The sequence below is a fragment of the Muntiacus reevesi genome, chromosome 2, assembly GCF_963930625.1.
Source record: "Muntiacus reevesi chromosome 2, mMunRee1.1, whole genome shotgun sequence".
In the NCBI taxonomy this organism is placed as follows: Eukaryota; Metazoa; Chordata; class Mammalia; order Artiodactyla; family Cervidae; genus Muntiacus; species Muntiacus reevesi.
Genome location: NC_089250.1, coordinates 192,348,874 through 192,372,019, shown reverse-complemented (window position 1 = coordinate 192,372,019; position 23,146 = coordinate 192,348,874). Strand labels below are relative to the sequence as shown.

Sequence of the window (23,146 nt, the reverse complement as noted above, 5' to 3'; positions counted from 1 at the left end):
TCCATTCCATCAACTGTACTTTGTGTTTGCATTATTGTTAAGTTAGACACGTTTTCTAAAGGCTCCTTTAACCAGGGATTATTGGGAAGGGTGTTGTTTAATTTTCAAGTACTTCGAATTTTCCTAGATTTCTTATCGTTACTACTTTATAATTTAATTGTGTTGTTATTAGAAATTTTACTATGATTTCAATCCTTTTAAACGCAGTGAGATTTGCTTTATAGCCTCATATAAGATATGACCTGTCTTGCTGAACATACTGTGTACACACTTGTAAAGTATGTAAATGCTGTGGGATAAGGTTTGATCTGAAAATATCACTGTGGTTCAGGTATTGTATCTTTACTGATGTTTTATTTAGTAGTTCTGTCCATTTTTGAGAGAAGGTATTAAAATCTCATATGATTGTAGAAGTGTCTGTTTGTCCCTTTCATTTTGTCATTTTTCATGTCATTTGTTTTGAAGCTGTTATAATTGTTTTGTCTTTCAGGTAAATTTATTCATTTGTTATTATGAAATGCCTATCTTTATCTTCTGTGTTACTGTTATTTTTAAGTCTAATTTGATATTAATATAGTTAGTCTTTTTTATGTTTGGTAAATCCTTTATGGTGTATCCTTTTTCTTCCATTTACTATGAGCCTATCTATGTATATATAAAATAATCTCTGGTATTTGCAGACAGTGCATAGTTGGGTATTGCTTTTTTTAAAAATCCATTCTGATAACTCTGACTTTTTATTGGAGTATTTAGTCCATTGATATTTAGTGTAGTTATTTCTATGCTAAGGCTTGTCATTTTAAAGTTTGTTTTTTGTTTATTCACTCTGTTTTTTATTCCTTTGTTTCCCCCTTTCCTATCTTCTTTTGGATTATTTGAAAAATTTTTTAAAATTCCATTTTAATTTTTCTATTGGCTTTTTAGTGCTATGCCTATTTACTTTAGAAATTTCAACATATATTCATAACTTTTCACAGTCCTCTTAGAGTTCATGTTCTCATATAGAAGGTAGAAACCTTTGTATATATATTCCACAGAATTCAGTACATTTAAATAGCTCCATTTCCTCTAATTACTATTGTCTTTCTGGCTGTGATTGGCATATGTATTACATGTGCTCTGATTATAAATCCCACAGAATGGTGTTATAGCTTTGCTTTAAGTAGTCATATGTAGTTTAAGAAATTAAAAGAATGAATTTTTGTATTTTCCCAGATATTTACCATTTCAAATGTCTTCATTCATTCCTGAAGATCCAGGTTTCTTCAGTGTATCATTTCACTTCAGCCTGAAGAACTCCTTAAGTATTTCTTATAGTGCTGGTGTGGTGGCAACTGTTTCTCTTGGTTTTTCTTTATCTGAAAATGTCTTTTTTTGCCTTCATTCATGTAGAACATTTTAGCTGGGTATAGAATTCTGGGCTTTTCTTTCAGCATTTAAAGATGTTCCACCATCTTCTGGCTTCCATGGTTTCTGATGACAAGGTTGCAGTCATTTGAATCATTGTTGCCCTCTGTGTAACAAATTGTTTTTCTCTGACTACTTTAAAGATTTTTCTCTTTACCATTAGTTTTTTTAGAGTTTGCATATGATGTTCTTAGGCATGGCTTTCTTTGTAATTATCCTTTTGGGGGTGACTGAACTTCTTGAATCTATAGATTTATGTCATTTATCAGGTTTGGGAAGTTTTTAGACATTATTTGGATATATTTTTCCTGTTCTGTATTCTCTTATCTGTTCTTCTGGGACTTCAGTTACCTATATGTAGGAGACCTTTTGATTTTTTTCCTATGTTTCCTGATGCTCTGTTCATTTCTTTTCTACCTTCCCCCTCCTTCTTTCCCTCCTTACAGGATCACTGACTGTTCCCTCAGTCATCATTATTCTGCTATTAAGCCCATCCAGTGAGTTTTTTAATTTTATGTATTTATTAGTTCCGTGTTTTCATTCAGTTTATTTTTCACTTTTCTACTTATCTGTTGAGATTTTTTATTTTGAGCCTATATATCTTTACCTTGATGAACATATTTGGAATAGCTAGTTTAAAGTCTTTGTCTAGTAATACCAGTGTCTGTGTCAGCTAAGCATTGGTACCTGTTGATTACTTTGCTTTTGAGACTGGGTCACATTTTCCTGACTCCTCATATATTCAGTAATTTGGGATTGTTTTCTGGGCAGTGTGACTATTCTTTTGTGGTGACTTTGGGTTCACTTATATTCCTCAGAAGAGTGTTGCTGTTTTTGTTTTAGCTTTAACATGCAATTGGCTTAAACTTCAAAGCCTCTCATGCTTGTGGTGGGAAGTAGCCTAGATATTAGCAGTTCAGACTGCTTTTGCTCTGCCACACGCATGGCAGGGATCAGCCAGTTGTGCTGTGTGTGCTCAGTCGGTTTTCAGTCGTGTCCGACTCCTAGGCGACCGTATGGACTCTAGCCTGCCAGGCTCCCCTGTCCGTGGGATTCTCTAGGCAAGAATACTGGAGAGGGTTGCCATGCCCTCCTCCAGGGGATCTTCCCGACCAAGGGATTAAACCCGTGTGTTGTATGTCTCCTCCATTGGCAGATGGGTTCTTTACCAATAGTGCCCCTGGAAAGCCCCACACTGGGGTGCTCATACTCTGGTTTCCTCTTTTCTAGGACTTCTTCGTCATTCCGTATAGCCACTGGTTACTCCTTGCTTCTCCCCACCTCGGTTCCTCCAACGAGAAAGACATGAAATTTCTCTATCAGAGTTTTAATTCCTCTTTGCCCTTTTTACTACAGATTCCCTTTAGGGCAAAGACACATATAAAAAACACAACAACAAAAAACCCAAAAACCCAGGAAATACATTCTGTACTAGTTTGCTTCCTTCAAGTTTTGACTCCCCTCCAGTATCTCTCTGTTTCTGTCCCAGGGCCCTTGAATACTTGTTTTTAGCATTTTTCCCCAGAGCTTATGTTGTCATCAGTGGAAAGGTCAGCTTGTTAGGAGCTTATTCCTCCATCTTGGAGGTGGAATGCTTTTACCTTTGCTTTTCATTTGTTGCCCCTATAGCATCTGCTTTTGATGCAGAACTTCCTGCTGTACTATGCCTTGCTTGAACTACGTCTTCCTGTTTGTTTAGTAGCATTTTAAGAGAATGTAATGTTAATGCAATAACAACCTGTCGCTTACATCCTCTAATCAGTTAAAAAGTTTTAGTTCAGTTCAGTCGCTCAGTCATGTCTGATTCTTTGTGACCCCATGAATCGCAGCACGCCAGGCCTCCCTGTCCATCACCAGCTCCCAGAGTTTACTCAAACTCATGTTCATTGAGTCGGTGATGCCATCCAACCATCTCATCCTCTGTCGTCCCCTTCTCCTCTTGCCTTCAATCTTTCCCAGCATCAGGGTCTTTTCAAATGAGTCAGCTCTTCACATCAGGTGACCAAAGTATTGGAGTTTCAGCTTCAACATCAGTCCTTCCAATGAACATTCAGGACTGATTTTCTTTAGGATGGACTGATTGGATCTCCTTGCAGTCCAAGCAACTCTCAAGAGTCTTCTCCAACACCACAGTTCAAAAGCATCAGTTCTTCAGCGCTCAACTTTCTTTATAGTCCAACTCTCACATTCATACATTACTACTGGAAAAACCATAGCCTTGACTAGACGGACCTTTAATGGCAAAGTTATGTCTCTGCTTTTTAATATGCTGTCTAGGTTGGTCATAACTTTTCTTCTAAGGAGTAAGCGTCTTTTTATTTCATGGCTACACTCACCATCTGCAGTGATTTTTAAGCCCCCCAAAATAAAAATTTAGTTCCTTTTATATAGCACGCATATACTGATAGGCAGTATCCTGACAAATGATTGGTGGTTTTGCTTCTATCTGTGGTGCTTTTCATAGTTGGCTAGTGTGTTTCTGTATATTTATTCTTGTCAAAGAAGAAATGCACAGAACAGTCAAGAACCCAAAAACAAGTGATATTTTTCCTTTCTTGGTAATTTTCCTAATCTTAAATGGTATGTGGGTTCAACAGTTATCTTGAATTATAAATTATGGCAATAAATAAATGAGTTCAACCACAACATGCCTTTTTAAAATAAAAATTCTTTTAAATAAGCTTGTTTTGGAGGGAGAGGATAGATGACTTAACTTTTGGTTAAAATTATACGTGATTTTTATGCCATAAGTACTGGATCCTGAAAACAATGTTCTGTTTTATTTTTAGACCACACCATGCAACGTGTGGGATCTTAGTCCCATGACCAGGGGTTGTCCGTACTTCCTGCAGTGGAAGCGGGGAGTCCTAACCATTTCCAGGGAAGTCCTTATATTATACAGAACAAGATTTTTTTTTTTTCCTATAGTAGTGGCTTATCGAGTACTTCAGTTTGGTAAAGGAAAATCATTATTAGTATGAAGCATGCATGTCTAGGGACTGTGGTCAAAATCTTAAAAAAAAAAAACATGCATGTCTGTATGTTTTGTGTTGATATCTTCTCATTTGAAAACTTGTAAGAGCAACTGACTCTTTTTATTCCCCCTGTAAATCACTTAATCCACAAAAGGCACTGTGGAAGTTTTTAATAATATTTATTAGGAACCTTCTTGTTTGCCTAATTCCCTTATGTGTTTAATCTTGAGAGTTAGCAGTCTTATACACCTATGCTGTGAAATCTTTATCAGGCAGATTTATTTAGGAGCGTGACAGTAACTTGGACTCTTCCTAATTAAGGCATTAGCTGGTGTAAGAATAGGGCAGAAAGTTTCCTGACTGCCAGATAAGGCTTCCCAAGTTCTTAATAGAATTAGCAGTGTTAAAGCAAGCAGTGCGGAAATGAGTCCTGTGGCAGTGAGAATGTCATCAGGAGAAACACAGTGTTTGTGCTTCAGAGGCTGGAACTTCATCTTCTCTTCAATTGTTTGTTGTTCAAGGAACTGGGTTTGATCTTTGTGTTTTAGGGGCCATGTTATATCTGGTTCGAAGACTGTTTGCTTTGTGATGCACTGGCTGAATATTCAGGAAATTTATCCATCAAATTTAGTTGTCATGTCATTTGTTAAAATATTGTTTTTGTTTTGCTCTCCCGCTTCCAATTTTAGAAATAAATCAAACTCACTGTAGAAAATGTGAGAAATATCTGGAAATATAAAGAAGAAAACAGTTGAACCATAGTCTCACCATCTAGATATGAATGCTAGCAGTATTTTGGTTAGTGTTTCCTGTCAGTTGTTTTACTCTGTCTGGATGAGAACTTTTATAATGTTTTTAATACTAGAGACCCGACTTTAAATGCATTTTTCAAAAACAATCATATATTTATTTTAGATTTTTGGCTGTGCTGAGTCTTCCTTGCTGCACAGACTTTTCTCTAGTTGAGGTCTGCAGAGGCTACTCTCTAGTTGTGGTGAGTGGGCTTCCCTTTGTGGTGGCTTCTCTTGTTGCAGAGCATCGGCCCCAGGGAGCTCGGACTTCAGCAGTTGCGGCTCGAGGACTCTGTAGAGTGCGGGATCAGTAGTTGTGGTGCATGGGCTTTGTTGTTCTGAGGCATGTGGGATGGGATCTTCTTGAGAGCCCATATCTCTGGCCATTGGCAAGTGGATTCTTTACCACTGAGCCTCCAGGGAAGTCCTGAATGGTTTTTAGATCTGCTTTTTAATTTAACATTATCTCACAAGCACTTCCCATGACATTACACATTTTTCTACAAGTTTTCTTTTAATGGATGCACTCTATTTCATTGTATAGATATATATAACTTATTTAACTGGAATCCCTTCTGGATGTATAAGTTATATCCACATTTTTACTATTTTAAATAGCTTCTTTAATGAGCATCTTTGCCTTTATTTATCTCTGATTATTTTCCTAAAAGAAATTCTGAAGACTTGACATCATAATGATGATCTTAAAAAAATCTAAAACAAGTAGTTTTTCCCTCTTATTGGACAGTGATAATTTTTGTTAATAGAATAGTTTTAAAGTACCAAAAAATTAAGAATTTGTGTAGCACCCCTCTCATTATTAACAGATAATGCAGTAGCATTTGAGATGGACTTTTGAATTGTGTATATTATATTTAAGTATATATTCATCTTATAGTATTTTATGCTTTATGTATTGTTTTACTGTGTTCTTTTAACAGTGCTTCATGTCTGTATAATAAGCTCTTTATATTTTTTCATGTTTAGTTGAATAACATTTCATCATGAATGTATCACTTATTTAACCAGTTTTGTGCTGGACATTTGTATAGTTTTAGGCCTCTTTACTCCTATTTCAAAATAAGCTTTTATTTATTCTTAAGATTGAGCTTAGAATTGTTCTGTTAGGGTCACTCAAAAGATCCACTTGGATTTTTCACTGCTATTTTTTAACAAGTTAATTCCACTGGCATCTTTATTTAGACATACTCAGTCTCTGTGGTGAGGTATATGTATCTTTTCCTTTACTCAGATAATTTTGTGCATCTTTGAATGTAGTTGTGTGTCTTGTGGTCCTTGCGTTTATCAGCATACTTTTCAGGGTTACACAGAATAAGTTAGAGAGCAGGTTCCATTGCATCTGTCTCGGAGAACAGGCTCCTGTGTCCCCTACGTCTCCCAGAGTTTTCTCAGATTCACGTCCATTCAGTTGGTGATGCTGTCTAGCCATCTTATCCTCTGTTGTTCCCTTCTCCTTTTGCCTTCAGTCGTTCCCAGCATCAGGGTCTTTTGCAGTGAGTAGGCTCTTTACACCAGGTAGCCAAAGTATTAGAGCTTCAGCAACAGTCTTTCCAGTCAATATTTAGCATTGATTTCCTTTAGGATTGACTGGTTTGATCTCCTTGCTGTCCAAGGGACTCTCAAGAGTGTTCTCCAGCACCACAATTTGAAAGCATCAATTCTTTAGCACTCAGCCTTCTTTATGGTCCACCTCTCACATCAGCACATGACTACTGGAAAAACCATAGCTTTGACTATATGGACCTTGACAAGCAAAGTGATATCTCTGCTTTTTAGTGTGCTGTCTAGGTTTGTCATAGCTTTCCTTCCAAGGAGCAAGCATCTTTTAATTTCAAGGCTGCATTCACCATTTGTGGTGATTTTGGAGCCCAAGAAGAGAAAATCTCTCCCTGCTTCCACTTCTTCCCCTTCTGTTAGCCATGCTATGATGGCACCAAATGCCATGATCTTAGTTTTCTGAGTGCTGGTTTCAAGCCAGCTTTTTCAGTGCCTCTTTCATTCTCAAGAGGCTTTTTAGTTCCCCTTCATTATCTGCCATTAGAGTGGTATCATTTGCATATCTGAGATTGTTGGTATTTCTCCCAGCAGTCTTGATTCCAGCTTGTGATTCATCCAGCCCAGCATTTCATGATGTACTCTGCATATAAGTTAAATCAGCTAGGTGACAATATATAGCCTTGTCATAAATCCTTTCCCAGTTTTGAATTGTTCAGTTTTCCCATGTCTGTTTCCAACTGTTGCTTCTTGACCTACATACAGGTTTCTCAGGAGACAGGTAAGGTGGTCCGGTACTCTCCATCTTTTTAAGAATTTTCCACAGTTTGCTGTGATCCACATAGTCAAAGGCTATAGTGTAGTCAGTGGAGCAGAAGTAGATTTTTTTTTTTGGAATTCCCTTGCTTTCTCTGTGATCCAATGAATGTTGGCTATTTGATCTCTAGTTCCTCTGCCTTTTTTAAACCCAGCTTGTACATCTGAAACTTATTGGTTCACATACTGCAAAAGCCTAGCTTGAAGAATTTTAAGTATAACCTTGCTAGTATGTGAAATGAGTGCAGTTGTATGGTAGCTGGAGAATTCTTTGGCATTGCCCTTCTTTGGGATTGAAATGAAAACAGACCTTTCCCAGGCCTTTGTCCACTGACAAGTTTTCCAAACTTGCTGACATATTGAGTGTGGCACTTTAATAGCATCATCTTTTAGGATTTTAAATAGCTCAGCTGGAATTCTGTCAACTCCACTAGCTTTGTTGGTAGTAATGCTTTCTAAGGCCGCTTGACTTCACACTCCAGGATGTCTGACTCTAGGTGAGTGACCACACCATTGTGGCTTTCCAGGTCACTAAGACCTTCTTTATCTGGTTCCTGCCACCTCTTCTTAGCATCTTCTGCTTGTGTTAGGTCTTTATCGTTTCTGTCTTTTGTTGTGCCCATCCTTGCGTGAAATGTTGCTTTGATCGCTCAAATTTTCTTGAGGAGATTTCTAGTCTTTCTCACTCTATTGTTTTCCTCTATTTTGCTACGTTGTTCACTTAAGAAGGCCTTCTTATTGCTTCTTGCTGTTCTTTGAAACTCTTCCTTCAGTTGGGTATATCTTTGTCTTTCTCCTTTGCCTTTAGCTTGGCTTCTTTCCTCAGCTATTTATAAAGCCTCCTTAGGCAACCACTTTACCTTCTTGCATTTCTTTTTCTTTGAGATGATTTTGGTCACAGCCTCCTGTACAGTATTTTGAATCTCTGTCCATAGTTCTTCAAGCACTCTGTCTACTAGATCTAATCACTTGAATCTATTCATCACCTCCACTATATGATCATAAGGGGTTTGATTTAGGTCATTTCTGAATGGCCTTATGGTTTTTCCTATTCTGTTCCATTTAAATCTGAATTTTGCAATAAGGAGCTCATAATCTGAACCACAGTCTGTTCCAGGTTTTTGTTGTTTTTTTTTTTAACTGACTGTATACAGCTTCTCCATTTTCAGCTGCAAAGAACATAATCAATCTGATTTCTATATTGACGATCTGGTGATGTCCATGGGTAGAGTTGTCTCATGGGTTGTTGGAAAAGGGTGTTTGCTCTGACCAGTGTTGTTCTCTTGACAAAACTCTGTTGGCCTTTGCCCTGCTTCATTTTTTACTACAAGGCTAAACTTGCCTGTTACTCTAGGTATCTCTTGACTTCCTACTTTTGCATTTCAGTCTCCTATGATGAAAATAACATCTTTTTTTTTTTATATTAGTTCTAAACGGTGTTGTAGGTCTTCATAGAACCAGTCAACTTCAGTTTCTTTGGCATCAGTGGTTGGGGCATAGACTTGGATTACTGTCATGTTGAATGGTTTACCTTGGAAACAAACCAAGATCATTCTTTCATTTTTGAGATCACACTCAAGTACTGCATTTTAGACTGTCTTGTTAACTATAAGGGCTACTCCATTTCTCCTAAAGGAGTCTTGCCCACAGTAGTACATATCATGGCCAGCTGAATTAAATCCACCCATTCCTGTCCATTTTAGTTCACTGATTCCTTAGGTGTTGATGTTCAGTCTTGCCATCTCCTGCTTGACCATGTCCAATTTACCTTGATCCATGGATCTAACATTCCAGGTTTCCATGCAACATTGTTCCTTAAGGCATCAGATTTTACTTTCAACACCAGATCACGTCCACAACTTAGTGTTGTTTCCGTTTTGGCCCAGCCACTTCATTCTTTCTGGAGCTATTATTAATTGTCCTTTGCTCTTCCCCAGTAACATGTTGGACATGGTCCGTCCTGGGGGTCTCATCTTCCGGTGTCACATCATTTTGCCTTTTCATACTGTTCATGGGGTTCTCCAGGTAAGAATACTAGAGTGATTTGCCATTTCCTCCTGCACTGGAGAGGAGGAGGAAACGTTTTATGAGAAGTCTTCACTATGACACATTCGTCTTGGAAGGCTGTGACCCATGAAGGGGATGAAAAATATTGCCAGTGAAATCTCTTGGGATGGTGAAACTACAGGTAAATTTTACTTTCTTGTGGGGTTTTTTTTTTTTTTTCTGTTTTCTGATTTTTCTGTAGGACAGGTATTACCTGTATATTAAAATTTAACAATGAAGGCGTGCTTCTTTCATTTTTACATGTGCAGGAAGACAGCAGAAGGAAACTTCTTGCTTCTAAAATTCTTAAATGTCTAACATGTGGTTGACTGTAGTTATTTTATGGTACCTTTTTCTTGATCATGAAATTTATGGAATTAGTTCTTCTGAATTTTTCTTCTTCAACTTTTTGTTGTAAATTTGCTATTCTGGGAAAGTAAGTATGAAGCATTTCTGATTTGTATTTTTGGTTGATCATGTTTCCACTGTTGAGTATTTTTACAACTTGTCTTTTCTTGTTTATCCTGGAAAGAAGCCCAAACATCACTTTTGTAGCAGGATGAATGTCACTTCATTATGTTCAGCAAAAATGCCAGAAAATACTAGACCATTGGAGTGTTAAATAATTTGTAATTGATGGTGGTGGTGACCCTGGCAATTCAGATCAGGGTTTTACCTTAATTTCTACACCTTAATATCAACATACTAGATATTTACTAGTGTGTTTCAGGTTGCATGATTATAAAAAGCAAGCATGGCTTAAAATAAGTGCTTAGTAATAAGGCTTTATATTACACTGTCCTACTAGTAGGAATGTCTTTTATTCTTTCTTAATTGGAGCAACATGGGGAGCTTCATGAAGGTTTGTTTTCTAATTGCTTCACAGGCCAAAGAGCAAACTGCTACAGTATTGGGGAAAGGAACGAAAAAGAGGGCTTCCCAGGTGGCACTGGGTTAAAGAATCTGGCTGCCAGCGCAGGAGACGCTAGAGACTCGGGTTTGATCCCTGACTTGGGAAGATCCCCTGGAGTAGGGAATGATAACGCACTATAGTATTCTTGCCTGGAAAATGGCATGGACAGAGAAGCCTGTGGGCTTCAGTCCGTGGTGTTGAAAAGAGTTGGACATGGCTGAGGAACTGAGCACACAGACAGCATAGAAAAATACCAACACATGAAGATAAAACTTTGCAACTGAGCCTTTTTCCCCTCAAAAATCCTTTATTGTTATTATGTAGATAATTTAAAGGACAGGGAAATAAATTATTATGGCATATTATCTAGCAAAACAGTATGAGCTACTTGTAGGATGGATACCTACTGATTTTAGTAATTATTGTTTCTCAAAATATGAACTGTGTTATAGTACGAGCTAGGTCACATTTAGATGTGCATTTTTATAATCATATATTCAGATGGCATGTAAGCTTTATTGATTTATCATTGTATATTGGTAGAAACCTTGTATTTTTATGTTCAGTGTTCTTTATAGTCATGGCAGAGAAGAGAATAATTATGAGGTGGTTTGCAAGGTTTTTTTTTAAAAAGACGGGTTTCTAGAAATTCCCTGGTGGTCCAGTGGCTAGAACCCTGAGCTTCCACTGCAGAAGGAAAGGGTTCCGTCTCTGGTCGGGAAACTAGGATCCCATAAGCTGTGTGGCGTGGCCAAAAAAAAAAAGCTGGGTTTCATTTGAAAGCTGCAGTGATAATCTTTGCATAAATATTTGCCTGTCTACTGTTGAAGAACCAAGGGGGGCCTGAACTAGGAAATAGAAATGAAATAACAAGGGTTTCCACACTCAAGGAATTCATGGTTTCGTGATGCAGATAGGTATCTAGACAACTAGTGCATCAGGACACCCTGGGGGCTGGGATAAGGTTCCCTGCTCTGGGAGAGAGAACCGGCTCCGACTGTCACGGAGACACAGAACAGGGTCAGCTGGGGAGGCTTCCTGGAGTAGGCGGTGCTGTTCCCAGTTATGAGTAGGATGGAGTGAGTTAGCCTAGTAGTGGAAACCTGAGAAAGTTCTGGCAAAGAATGGGACCAGTACATCCTTTGATTTGATTAGAACGTGGGTATACGTGCTGGAGTGGCTGGAAAGGAAGTTAGAAGGTAGAAACATGAAATGTGTGCATTAATACTAGGAGTTTGCATCTGATCCCTTGTACAAGCCTCCATCACCGTAATGGTGATCTGGGGTACTCTTTTTTTTTTTTTTTTGGCTGCACTGCAAAGCCTGCTGAATCTTAGTTTTCCTGACCAGGGATGGAACCTGAGTCCCCTGCAGTAGAAGCACAGAATCTTACCCACTAGACCACCAGGGAAATCCCCTTGGGATAGTTTTTTAAACCAGGTTTTAAAATAATGCTTCTGAGTTTGTTTTTTTTGTTGTTGTTGTTGTTGAAGTCTGGGGCTTTCAAAAGGATTTCCAGGTAAGGAGTGCTTAATGTGTCAATTTGAGCTGTTACTCTATAAGCCTGAATGCTGTCAGAGGTGGCGCAGCCCCGCCCCCCCCCCCCCCCCCGCCCCCCACGGCACGCCTCCGTATGTGCTGGTGTCATTGTGGCACAAGGTCAAAAATAGACGGATATATTCAAGCAGGTTCTGTTTATTTTTAAGTGTCTAGGAGGTTGGTCTTTGCATTTACTCTAGTTCAGAGCCTTCTCTGAGACTGAGGCCAAATTGAATTTATCTGGGAAGCTGCCACATCTATAAATGCTACGCAGAATAATAAATGGGCCATTGGCTTCCAGGAATTGGTGACAGTGCACTTCAGATCCTAATTTAGAGTTTATAAAATTTATCTCTTGACAAATAAGATTGCAAAAAAAAAAAAAACTGAATCCTACCTAAGTGGGTCCGTCTTTGGACAAACATATAAGCATTTATACAAAGGATACTGAAGCGAGGCAAGGAAGGAGAGAATACTTGGATGGGTGAGTGAACGAAGGTATACAGATGGCAGGTGTTGTATGTCATTTTACATCCTTGGGGTGTGGGGTGGTTGCTGGGAAGAGTTGGGAAGACTTTGAGAAGAGGCCTCGGTGGGGTCCTGGAAAGAGGGCTGATCTGAGTTAACAGAGAAGAGAGAGAATGGTGCAGGCGGAGCTGGCGTAGGCAGCAGAGTGGATGTTTATGACAGGATTTGTCAGACTGGCTCCCTCTCACTGGGCTGTGAAATTGTTTTAGTGAGTGAGTATGACCAGCCTTTTTTTTATAAAAGGAAAAAAGTTAAGACAATGTCAGAGTGAATCTCATATGATAATGATAGGTTTGCTTTTTTTAATGTAACTTTTTTCCAGGTATAAATCTGTACATGTGTGTGTGTGTGTGTGTGTGTACTGGGTTGTAATAAAAATGTAGTGTTGCAGGTCGTGGCCAAAAGAGTGAATTCAGACAGTTTAGGAGACAAGTAAAGCTTCCGTGTGATGGAGAGTCTCCTCTTCTATGTGCACGGAGCACTCTGGCAGGTGTGAGCGGTAGGGGAGGAAGTGAGGGCGACTGCCAGCGATCTCCGTCCTCAGGTGCCTGCTGTCTCTAGACGAGAGCGGGCCTGGGGCTCGGTGTGGACAGCATCTGGCCGGAAGGCTCATTCCTTTGCTCTTACATCTCCATGAGCTGTGTGGAGACCTCCATGCTTCTCAGCCCAGAGAGGAATACTGTGACTGAAACGTCTCACCACCCTCGCTTGCTCTTCCTCCTGGAAGGTGGTCAATGGCGTATCTGACAGGTGAAAATAGGAAAAGGCTCACACCCTTGGGCCTTCTTGACCAGTGGGTGGGGTCATTGTATTGAAGAAGGCAGGCCTGGAAAACCAGCTGCTAGGGTCTCTTCCTAATCTTGAGATTAGGAAATAGTTTAGATTTTAGAGGCTCCCAGCAATTGTCAGGTCTTTTCACTGATGGGGGGCGGGGTGGTTCACCTGGTCTGAATTTCCTTTTTTTTTAATATACTTTTTATTTTATTGGGGGATAGTCGATGATCCTGGTCTGAATTTTTGTAGGGGGTGGCATTGGCCGTGGTAGGAAGCCCTGTTTGGATATCAGACCCAACATCCATCTCCAGCACCGGGAGTCTCATGCTTTGGGGGAACCTAAAGATGATTTTGTGTCGTCGTCCATTCCTCCATCTGTCCCACAACTTGTTGAACCCATAAGAGGATGATGCTCCCTCACTGCCAGCTGGGACCAGTGGGGGATATAGTAGAAAAGGACCAGATCCTGAGGGCTCCTGGTACTGCTGCCCAGTCAGATGTTGACTTTGTATGTGAGGAGCAGAGAGCCTTTCTGTGCACCCAGAGGTGTGTGGGTGTGAGCTTGGGTGATGACATGATAAGAAATTTCTTTCCTGTCCGTTTCTTTCCTGCATGATAAGCAATTGCTTTCCTACTGTTTCTTTCCTATAGGAACAATGGGTTACATGGTGTGGGAGAGCTGAGAGAGACTAGGCGTGACTTGCCAGAAGTAGAAAGGCAACCAGTAGTGACCTACAGTTAAATTTTCTTCTGTTCCAAGATTGGTCCATGAGGGTGTTTGCTTACTACTGACATTATTTGGATTTTCCGGAAACTAAATTTTCCTAGTTTGCCATCTTGTGGGTTACCAAACTGTTGAAATGCTTTTTACATCCAGGTGTGACTTTCTGTGTCTCGTCTTCATTCCATGTCACCGACCAGAAGGTGGTGCTGTCGTGCTGGCAACTAATCCACCTTCCCATCTCCTAGTAAAACCTGTCATCTAGTTGCTTATTCACACTAAGTAGTGTGGACAGATAGAGCGTGCCGTATGCACGGCGTAACCCTCATGGAGTACGGCAGTAGTTAGGCAGCATTTGTGGGAGCAAAAACCTCAGAGTCTGGAGCTTAGAGAAACCTGCCACCACGGTCTCCCCTAGGGGCTTGCTCAGGGCCACTTTCACATTCGGGGTAAAGTGCCGCTCTTTTAGGGGTCAGAGTGAAGGTCCCTGTTATCTGCTGTTTGATCTGTGTGCAGTCTTCCATATCTGGTTTGAAGATTTGTGAATAGATAGGAGAGAAGTTTCCACAGAGAGACAGTTTCCTCTCTTCTTTTTGGAAAAGATCTGAGTACCTAGAGAAAAACTCCTGAATCAGGTTTGCCAGAAATACTGTTCTCAGTTGATTGTTTCATTGGATACTCAAGTTAATTGAATCACCCAGCTTACTGTAACCATTTGACAGAAACCCAGATGCTGTGATGAACTTGGAGTAAAATTAGCTGTGTGATCTTGGGTGCTTGACTTAACTTCTCTGAGCCTTCAGCTGTAAAAGCAAGATGAGAAAATGTACTTTTCAGTGCTGGGAAGAATTGATGGCAGTAAGAAAGGTGATGGTCTCACGCTAGCTGTTTAGCAGACGTGCACTTCTTGCCCTATCCTGTCCCCATTCAGAAATGCAGACATTAAAATAATATTACCGAACTGATTCCATAAAAAGCGTGCGTTGCCGCATCATGGAGACTGGTGTAAAGCTTGCAGAAAGATGTACCTCTCAGATAAAAGTGCCCTCCATGTGCACCTTTTCAACATGAGACCAAAAGTGCTACCAAAATGATTTTTCATTGTCCGTCCTTTTCTTACCTGTGGCTTCCTGCCTTACTGTCCTAATTCTTCATTTACCCCCTTTGTAGTTAGACGTTTCCCTTGGAGCCTACACAGGGCACCCCTTGCACTAGCTCCTGGAGCCCCTTCCTGTTACAGAGGTCAGCTTTTGAGGAGCTTGGCAAGTAATCCGAGGACCCTACAGACGCAGAAGTCAGTAAGATTGCTCTAAGGTTGGTCTACGGATTTATTCCCAGAGTCAGCTTGGGAGGCTGGTTTGGGCACAGTCTTAAAAGTACAGTCAGTCCTCATCATGCACAGATTCTGTGTTTGTGAATTCACCTACTCGTTAAAATTTTTTTGCAACCTCAAAATCAGCACTCAGGGAGCTTTTGTGGTCGTTCACGGACATGCGCAGAGCAGAAGAAACGTGACTCTCCAGACACACACGGTCCCCAGTGGAGGTTGAACAAGGCGATGCTTCTCGGTGCAGCTAATACCGTAAACAAGGGTCCTTTTCACCGCCTATTTATTGCCACTTTTTGCACATTTTTGTGCTTTCTGTTGGTGATTTTTGCCATTTGAAATGCCCCGCCCCCAGCATGGGGCCAGAGTGCTGTCTGTATTCGCAGACAAGACCAGTGTCCCTTGTAGTGAGAGGAGCTGCATTCAGGCATGAGTTACAGTCCCTTGTTGCTCAGTTCAGTAGTAGTGAGTCAGCAACGTGTGTTAAATAAGGTATCTTTACACAGAAGTACACGAACGACAAGCGTGTGTGTTGATTGGCTCAGGAAAGTGTTGTGGCCCAAGGCTCGCAGAGACCTGGCCCTGGTCTCCCCCGGGGAGCGGTGGCACAGTGTTGGAGGATTCTTACGGAAACATGAGACTTGACTCTCTTCATCTCTGCCTTCCTTTCTCCTCCATGTGTTCCACGCAGCACCCTTAGGGAAAAAGGATTTCTGGGCTGCCTACTTGTTACTTGTTTTCCTAGGAGAGCTGTGAGAGGTTTTGGCTCCTGCCTGACAGGAGCCCTGCCGCAGAGATGGGCTTGCTGCAAGCGGCCCAGCCTGGCCAGCGGTGACCCGGGTGGTGCCTGGCACAGGGACACCCCCAGTCCTGGGTCATTAGGTGGATGGACCCTGAGGAGCTCCATGTGGTGAGGTGGGTTACCAGGAGCCATCTCCTCAGAGTATTGCGACTTTGGGCATTTGTTATTATGGCCGTATAGCTAAAGGATCGAGATTGTATGTTGGACATCTGTGCCTGTCATTCCTACAACTCTTGCATTTGACTTTCATTGAAGATGATTTGTCTTTATTTCTTCTTTTTTCTGACACCTTAGTTCTGCAGATGAATCATCTTGTGGATTTCCACCCCTCGTTTTTAATTGTGTGGTGAGGTTTGAGAAAACCCGGGCTGTGTGGTTTACCTTGCCAGCCTTTTCATTTTCGCACAATTTAGCGTGCATGTTGGTCCCTTTTAGAAGGGAAGGGGCCTGGAGCGGGAGAATAGTAAAAGATTGCAGAAGACTGACTTAATCCCTTTGCCAGGTACTTAGAGAAAGTAACGTGTGGCAGACTTGGTTGAAAGGGGACATTATACAACCTTTCTGTTCTCCTCTGTACACAGAACACAGAGTCCGGTCTTCCCTGAGTGGAGCCCATAATTAAAGTGTCACTTGTAAGTCTGTTAGGCTAATCAGATCCCCGGATTCACTGAGCAGCTCTGACCCGTCGTGTGGCACGTGGGATGCCTTCACGGCTGAGCGACAGTGAAGACAGGCGGCAGTGGATGTGGTGGACTGGCTCTGCCCCAGCACACCACTTGGCTGGCACGTCGCTGCCTTCACACACCTGCCTGGGAGCTTGTTGCACACACAGGCACTCTTGACTTTTCATGCGGCTGGGGTGTGTGCACCCTACCTGTCTTGAGTGTGATGGATGCCCTGCCTCGCTGGCTGGGAGGGCTGTCCCTTCTGTGACCGCTGCGTTGACGGGACTGTATCGGTATTAAGTATTGAAACTGCCAAGTCTTGGACAACTTCAGACGTGGCTTCCTGCTCTTCCCAGACATATCCTTATCTCGCAGATGGGTGGGGGTCATCTGTTTCACTTCTTGGCAGAGAATAGCCTTTATTCACTGGTGCATTTACTTCCTCATCTGTGGAGGGTCACATTTAGTAAGAGAGGCAAGGCATAGGAACTTAATCTGCGTGTTTTTCTGAGAGATCTTTCAACTGAGATTCCGCAGTGAGATTACCTCCGAGTATTCTGGATAACTTCAGACAAACAGAAACAAGGAACTAGTTCATTTGCGACCTCCATGTGTGCATATATATTTTTTTAAAGTAGTGCTAGTAGTGTTCATTCTGGAAAATATCTGTCATAGACTGTTTTTAAAAATCTGTTATTGTTTAAATTCTCCTCTTTCTCATGAAATTACTGAGAATTAATTGGAGGGACCTGCCTTCCTCTCCATAACGTGTACTGTGTTGGGCTATATTTAAAGGAGAGATTCATTTTGATATATAAATAAGTAAGAGTTGCAGTTTTTACACATATGTATAAAATTCTGCTATGTTGTCTGGTAAGAAAAAGATTTAATGGATCCGAATGAGGAAAGAGGCACACAAACCCTACGGGGCAGGATCGGGATGGCACCGATGGCTCATTTTGTTGATGTTAACTCCTTAGAGAAATTTTTACAAGCAGTTGGTATTCATTTTTAGTATTGCTACAGAAACATTTTAATGGAATACTGTTTGGAAAATTATGTGTTAGTGGAGATTAAATGTTTTCGGTGAAGTATTTTAGGTACATTTAAAGACTTTTCTCTAAATTTTTGTTAGATTTCTAATTTGAGTAAAGGGAACTTTATCCCTCCTAGGCTGGTGGTTCCGTGGTAAAGAATCCACCTGCAATGCAGAAAGTCACAGGAAACTCAGGTTTGATCCCTGGGTTGGGAAGATCCCCTGGAGGAGGAAATGGCAACCAGTATTCTTGCCTGGAGAATCCCCATGGACAGAGGAGTCTGGCGGGCTATAGTCCATGGGGTCACAGAGAATCGGACACGACTGAAGTGACTTAGCATGTATGCATCCCTCCTAGTCTAGTCCTTTGCCTACCCTGTAAATGCTTGCAAGCATTTTGAAAAGTGATTATGTTAGAGCTTGATCTTTGTCTCCTTGCCTTGGTAAATCGAATACTCCTAATGCCTCAATTTAGCAGCAGCAGTGAACAGCTGCCCCTTGGAGTCAAGATCTTTTTTCATAATTCATGTTTGGACAGGAAAGTGTACCTGGTAATGAATCTTGATTATCTAAACTGCTCGGGGTGGACCAGGAGTATGATAATATACTAGTTTGTCTTCAGGCCTCAGCTCTTTTTTGAGAGTTTCCTCTCTGATAAGGAAAAACAAAACCAGAGAATTCATAGCTAGGCAGTTGCCTTGGGAAAACAACAGCTCATGAAATGTTTTCAGTGTGTTAGGCTAAGGAAAAAGAGAATTTAAATAAAACTCACAGGCTACAATCAGCCCCTGTGTTGCATCTGGGCTCCCTTGAATGACTTAGTCCTTTATCTCCCTAATCCTCGCATCGCTCCCTGGAGGCACGCAGACGCAAGCAGGTTCCGTTTGGCCATGCAGTTAGCTGTTTCTGTGTCTTTGATATTAAATGGCACAATCACTCCACGTTCTCCAGAAATGTATGATTTTTCCTCAGTAGGGCTCACTCTCTACACACATACAATATTAATTTTGGGTTAGTGGGAGGGCAGATTCTCTGTTTAGAGGAAAGGGGCAGAAAGTGGGGATCATTGTTGCTTGCGCCCCCACCCCCACCAGCGCATTTCTGGTTCTGTGACTTCACGTTAGGAAATGTGGTTAAGATCATGCTTGGCTGTTCAGTCGTGTCCTGCTCTTTGCGACCCCGTGGACTCTGTCCATGGGATTCTCCTGGCAGGAATACTGGAGTGGGTGCCATTTCCTCCTCCAGGAGATCTTTCCAACCCAGGGATTGAACCCGCGTCTCTTGAGGCTCCTGAATTGGAAGCATAGTCCATGATATCTGTCAAGTGTTGCTCTGTGACCTGGTCACTTTCTACAAATATTCCAAGTGTGCTTGAAAGGAAAGTGAGGTTTTCCAGTTGTGAAGTATGGGATACCATATGTGCAAATCAAGGTTGTTAAATGTGTGTTTCTGATCTTTTATTTATTTGCTCATTCTTTTCCTTTGCTTGATCTCTAAGTTTATTAATTGGGATTTTTTTTTTTTTTAAGCTCCTACTGTGGTTTTGAAATTCTTGGCTTCTCCTTATGATTCTGTCAGTTTCTGGTTTAGGACAAGTTAGTCCCATTGTTATAATTAGTGGTTTGTTGTTTTTGCACGGAACTCAGTTTTGTCTGATACAGCTCTATTAGACCAAAACTTCCCTTTTTTGGTTAGTATTTGCTTCATATCTTTTCCAGCCTCGTAGTTTCATCCTTTTTGGGTTGCTTTAGATGTGTCTTTTTAAAACTATATATCTATTTATTTAGCAAATTCCTGCAATTCTAGAAAAAATTAGAGGAATTTGACATAAATGATATCAATATGTATCACTTATATATATTTATATATATATATATATATATTTGTAAGTGAACTTATTTTAAAAAGAGCAATAGACTCACAGACACAGGAAATTTATGGTTACCAAAAAGGGATAGTTGGGGGGGGGTGGGCAGGGGATATGGGGAGAGAGGGGAGAGATAAAATAGAAGTTGGAGGGGGGAAAATTTACAGGAATTTGGTCTGTGGTATGTCAAGTGCTCTATTTTACTTTGTTTTCCATATGGAAAAAAAAAGGGAGTATTTAGGTTTGTCAGAGTGTGTTGTTATAGCAGCTTGATAGAGCTGGAAAAGCAGTGGAAGTGGAAATGATGTTCTGTCAGATCTTTTACCTTCATTAAGCCTATTCAGGGAGCCAGGCGAGGAAACCAGGGGGTAACCCATTGTGGCCCAGTCACCGGATGGGGGCCCCAGGTAGTGAGTCTCAAAGGGATGTGGGGCGGGGAGAGGCTCCTGCAGTCCCGTCGTTGGTTTGGTAAAATTTTTTAATTGCAGAAAGCTTTTAAAGATGCACAAGAAGACGGAAGGATGTAATGACTCCTCTGTGTGCTCACCCTCCCCCCAGCCCCAGCCACTATAACAGCCAGTCCTGTTTCAGGTCTGCTGATACTCACTGTTTCCCTTTATATTTTGAAGCATATTTTAGACACCATATCGTATTCATTGGTTTGTGTTTCAGTGTGTATCTCTCAAAGACAAATTCTTTAAAAAAAAAAAAACCACCGTGAGACTTCTCTGATGGTCCAGGTACGCTGCGCTCCCAGTGCAATCCAGGAGCTAGATCCCACACACCACTAAGAGTCTGCATGCAGCAAATGAAGGTTGAAGATCCTGGGTGCTGCAAGTATGGCCCAGAACAGTCAAATAAATAAACAAAAACATTTTAAAAATACTATTATTGCTCTTAAAAAAATTAAATCTTTACTATTATAAAAAATTCCTTGATTGTTAAAATTTCCAAAAGTTCTTTCACAAGTGTCATGAGTTTTTCCATTTGAGTCAAGATCCACACGAGGACCACACACTGTGATTGTTGAAATGTCTGTTAGGTCTTTTAATCTGTAGCTCTCTTTCTCTCACTTATTGAAGAAACAGGGTCATTGGTCCTGTAGAGTTTCCTTCAGTTCTGATTTTACTGACTATGTCTCCTTGTGTTGTCTTATATATTCTTCTGTCCTCCTGTTGCCTGTAAATTACTTCTTAAATCTAGAGGCTTGATCCAAATAAAATTTGATTTGGCCAGGATGCAAGACCCCTTCATAGATGCCGTTGTGTTCTCCCATCAGGAAGCGCATGATGTCTGATGTCTCTTGTTTTGTGATGGAACAGCTGTTAATGCTTCACCTAGGTCCATTATTTCATTAGAGGTTGCAGTAGGGTGATTTTGTCATTTTAGCATTTCTGTTTCCTTTATTTGTTGGAATACATTCGTAAAGAGAAACTCTCACTATCTCCAGTGTGATTTGCAGTTGATAAAGGAAAAGCGGAATATGTGTTTGCTTCTTTCATTTATTGCTTTTTTTTTTTATATAAAGTGAGTTGATTTACTAGAATTGTCCATTTGTGACCAGTTAGCCATTTTGGTTTGGTATCACAATGAATCCATGGACCAAGTGGCACATAAACATCTATAATGCGATCCACTCAGGTACAGTTTTGACTCTTATCAATGATCCAGTTCTCCCAGCTTCATAAGCAAGAGCCTCTGGCCAAGTCCTTGTGACCCGCCCTGTTCTACGACAAGATGTTCCAGGCGCGCCTGGTACATACTCTGCCCCAGGCCTGGAGTCAGCACTCCCCTGAGGAGCTCTGGTTACTCTTCATGGAAAATGGTGTTTCAAGACCACAATCTGGGTGCCAGTCTGCTCGCTGGGCTAGGTTGGTCATTGTTTCTGAGCCTTTACAATAGATAGAGTTAAGAAAAACATCTTCGCTTTTCTTTAAGATAAAAATATGAGGTTTTTTGAGTTTTAAAAACTGAGTTTAAACTGGTATTTCTGATTCAGGACTGAAGTTTTTCACTTAGCCTCTTTTGTCTTAAATATATCTTTTTTCTCCCGTATACTGGGAGAATTCTGGGAAGGGTGAAAATAGAGCATCATGTAATTATTCGTCTGTTTTATCTCATGATATACACCCAGAAGTCTCAGAACAGCCAACCAATGCAGTCAGCACCAGTGTGATGGAGAACAGTTCAGACTTTCTGCAGTTCTGTTTGGCTTGGACTCTTCCCCAAGGGACGAGGGACACACAGTCTGATAGCTGTTGTAAAGCGTTTTCCATTAGCTTCTCTCTGAGTTTATGCCCCCAGTTGGATATAATTAGGCTCATTTTTAAATTTTGTAATTCTTAGGGATATTTTTTAAAAATATAATTATTTTGTAATTATTTAAAATATCGTCATGGTCCCAAAGTTAATTGCAAAAAAGAAGGTATACTCTATTCAGAAAAGGCTAGTTTTTACTATAGTCTTCTCTACCCTGTTCTCTGCCTACCCTTATAAGGAACTATTTTTAAAAGTGTATTTTATCCTTCTTTTGTTTATTTTTCTTAATATAAACAGATAAGTTAGACATATTTATATTTTATTTCTTAGATAAACTGCAATCTGTATTTACTTTTTTTTCAGCTTTGCTTTTTTCATTTCACAATATACCTGGGAGAGAGCATCACAGTCATATCACTATAATAGTACAGCGCACGGGTGATTTTGCTTTGCTAGCCAACCTGAAATTTTTTCTTTTAATAGATGAGTTTAAGCCCATTTAAATTTGTCCATATAACCCATATGCTTGGCCTCGATTCTGTCATTGTTTTATATTATATATGTAGTTATACAAGTCTTTTATATGGGTAATCTTTCTCTGAATGATCTGTTGTATTTATTCTCTCTTGCCTTTAACTAATATGTTTTTTGATGTTTTGTTTATTGTTTTTGTGGATTTAAAGTTTTTATTTTATTTACTTATCTGTTTTTGGCTGTGCTGGGTCTTTGATGCTGCACAGACTTTTCTCTAGTTGTAGCAAGCAGAAGCTGCTCTCCAGGCGTGGCTCTCGGGCTTCCCACCGCGGTGGCTTCCCTTACTGCCGAACACAGGCTCTGAGGCGCTCGGGCGCTGGGAGCTGAGGCTCGCAGGCTCGGCAGCTGCAGCTCCCGGGCTCTAGAGCACAGGCTCAGTGGTTGGGGTGCACTGACTTAGCTGCTTCGTGCCTTTTTTAATCCTCCTGGATCAGCAATCGAATCCATGTCTCCTGCTTTGGCAGGCAGATTCTTTACCACTGAGCCACCAGGGAAGCCCTGGGTTTGGTTTTGTTTTTTAAAAGAATGACTTGTATTTTTGTCTGAAGGGCTACCATGTTCTAATGCCATCATGTAACACCTTAGCCAGGCCCTTTTTCACTGCCCGTGGGTTCCCTCTGTTCACATTTTG

The 23,146-nt window shown here is 40.7% G+C and overlaps 1 protein-coding gene across 5 annotated transcripts in view; it reads left to right on the top strand.

Moving 5' to 3' along the window:
• The window catches only part of PARN (poly(A)-specific ribonuclease), a 174,374-nt gene that overhangs the window by 68,151 nt on the left and 83,077 nt on the right, over window positions 1-23,146 (top strand). The window lies entirely within an intron of this gene.